Consider the following 3,020-nt stretch of genomic DNA (forward strand, 5'->3'; position numbering starts at 1 on the left):
GATTAATGATTGTAGTGTAACATTAATGCAAGTTCTTGCAACGTTAGGTTGGTTTGTAATTTTTCTTTTGAAATCTTACTTTTATACAAAGTTACTGATTTGCATGTTGCACAATTTTTATTTTTTTTGGGTTTTGGATGTGTTTATTATATGCAAATAAATGCAAGAAATATACAAAATCAAATCTTATGATAGTATGATAATTCTCCATTGATCAATATATTTCATATTTGATAGTTTACAAATATTCAAATTGAAATAAGTTCAATAAGTGATATTGTATATATCCATGTTCATGATTCTAATGAAATTTGAATTACAATGTCAAAATTTGACCCAAAACAGTTCCACTTGCTCTAGATGTAGCATGTGTCATGTTACAAGATCTTGAAATGTTGCATCCACATTGGAACGTTCAGGGGGCTAACTCCCAAAGCTTGGTTGCCTCTCATAGTGATCCTCCTTACATGATAGAAAACACAAGTTGGTACGAATGTAAACCAATTCCTCGACTTTTTTGAATGGGCTCAAAAAAAGTTGAGAACAATTGCAACCATTGCTTGATCCATTCCTTCATATGCAAGACATTGCAAGAGGTTGTAGATGTTTAAATGGTTGACCATAGAGGGATCGCAATGTGATAGCTCCCATGTCATATTGGTCTTTTTGCAATTGGACTATGATTTGCTCCTGAAGTGAATAAGCTAAAAAAATTCATAACTTTTGTGTACATTTCATCATCTTGGAATAGTATTGCCAAAGCTTTATAGCAACCATTAATAGTTTCTTCATCCACATATGTGCTACTGTATCTAACATAGCAAGTATTTCCTCACTATAGTATCTTGAATATAGGACATATACAAGGAGGCGCAATGGGGTAGTCATCTTCTTAAAATGATGGCGAATGATTGTTTCGACCTTATTGAATAAGGCTTCACATTCAATGGGGTCATTCTCATGTGTTTGTATGATAAGTTTTACCTTTTATACCATTTTGCCCATGCCATGATAGGCATCCCCTAAACAAGGTTGATTTGTATCAACAAAGTAGAGCATAATCATGGTAGGCTTGGTGATCTAATACAAATTGCACATGAGCTCATCGACTATTATCCAAGATTGATACGTTGACCTTTTGGGTCCTCTTTGAATTTGAAGCCTTCCATATACTCCACTGGTTAGAAATAACTATTTGGATCAATGCACCTTGACAAGTCATCTCATAACAATGATATGAGATGCAAATTGGGTCTCAATGGCCCAAGTAAGTTGAAAACAATATGTGAATAAATACTAAGCAAAGTTATATATAATTTGATAATTGAACATGACATAAAATTTATTAAACTTAAATAAATAAATTAAATACAATAATTACAATTTATCTTCAACAACTAAAAATTAGAGAATGATTTGAATATTGATTGTAACATGTGATGATTTGTCAAAAACCTCCCCCTCTTGGTATATTTGCTTCACTCAATCTATTTGAGTGCCAATTTCTTGCATAACCAAGTTGAGGGAATGCATGGTGCACGGTGTCCAAAAAATAGTCATAGTAGTCCTCAACAAAAGTATTTGCACTTCTACAATTTTTGGCATTGTTTGTAATCACTTCAATCACATTCTTAGTGCCCACCATCTCTCTAGCCTCAATAAGATTTTTGTAAGTGAACTCTGAATCTTTCACTTCCCTTTCACAATTAATTGCCTTAAAAAACATTGTTCCTTTGGGGGGCACTCTAATCACATTAATCAAGGGTTGGTTTCTTGCATCTTTCTATCCATCAAAAACAATAGAAACACTCAAAGCTTCCTAAGGATTTCTATTTTGTTAGATAACTTTCTCTATACAAGTCTTTTGTTTTTGCAATAGAGCGCTACATACCTTTACATACTAGGGACTTGCATAACGAGTTAGTACTTTATTGTCGGCTGCCACGATTGACATAGAGGCAACATGCAATGGTTGATCAACAAGCTTTCTTGCCTCCATTTCAAATGTGGTGTCCAATGGACTTATTTTGCAAGTGGTAATTTCTACTTTCTCTTCTTCTACTAGTATAGGTATTTGCAAGACGAAATGTTTGGAGGCTAAAATTAGTTCAATGGATAATTGCATTTTTCCCTTTTTGGATGGAGGTTGATAGGAATTTTGTTTTGATCTTTTAACAAATTTATCAACTTCTTTCTCTTTTAAATATGAAGCTATTTGTGTATTAGACATCCCCTTGACATCTTTGCCTTTGCATATTCCCATCTTTGGCTAGCAAGGCACATAGAATGAAGTTCGGTTTGGGAATATGAACTATTGAATAGTTTGTCTTTGTTTCTTTGATAATAATTACACATTCACAAATATGAACCACCCTTGAAACCTATGATATTCCTGTGGTATATCTCTATAAAGGAAATCCTACATCAATTTTGAAACTATGGACTCCTTGCCTAATGAGTGAACTTTTATTGTCGATGGCGACCATTCTTGCACAATATAATCTAATTTCTTGCTGTAACAAGAAATTAAATAAATTTAAACTATAAAAAAATTGTGAACATTTAAACATACAAGTGCAAAAAAATGAGTACCATATAGATAGTCAACTTGTTTCTTTATTTCTTGGGAATAAATGAAAAAAACTTGAAAAAAGTCATCAAAATCTTTAAAAAAATCATGAAAGGACTAAGAATGAGAACAAATACTTACCTGAGATGCTTAAAACTCATCCTCTTTGAGAATAATCAACTTGCCTTAAAAATGCCACAAACGATCCCCTTTGAGAATAATCAACTTGCCTTTAAAATGCCAAAATGGAGACCAAATGATAAGAAACACTAGTTGAGAGCAAAATTAGACAAAAATGATTTAATGACCTCTCTTTGGATCATTTTAGGGTTTATGAGTGAAAAATATATTTAAAAAGTTAACAAGCGCATTTTTAAATGTTCATTAAGTTGGCACCTTTTCAAAAAAATGTTAGAATTGATGTTGGATCCACAAATGTCCATATAATTGC

The sequence above is a fragment of the Cupressus sempervirens genome, chromosome 10, assembly GCF_028749045.1.
Source record: "Cupressus sempervirens isolate cs-2001-9-10 chromosome 10, ASM2874904v1, whole genome shotgun sequence".
NCBI lineage: Eukaryota > Viridiplantae > Streptophyta > Pinopsida > Cupressales > Cupressaceae > Cupressus > Cupressus sempervirens.